The following is a 247-nucleotide window of genomic DNA, read 5'->3' on the forward strand; positions in this document are numbered from 1 at the left end:
GATATAGTAACACACTTAAGCGTAAACTAAGTAAGCTCCCACTAAATATAACTGTCACTACAGTTGAGGACCTTGATAATACAGTAAATAAACTAGAAGAGGTTATGAAGAAAGCCTTTGAAAGATCAACTCCAGTTAGTACAGCAAGAAAGAAATCCCCACCCTGGTGGAATGGGGATCTCAGAGCCCAAAAAGAGAAAAAAATAAGGAAAATCTACAATGATTGCTTTAGAACTAAAAACTGGGC

This window comes from Rhagoletis pomonella, unplaced genomic scaffold (assembly GCF_013731165.1).
Source record: "Rhagoletis pomonella isolate Grant_MI unplaced genomic scaffold, Rhpom_1.0 Rhpom_scaffold_00021, whole genome shotgun sequence".
Lineage (NCBI taxonomy): Eukaryota > Metazoa > Arthropoda > Insecta > Diptera > Tephritidae > Rhagoletis > Rhagoletis pomonella.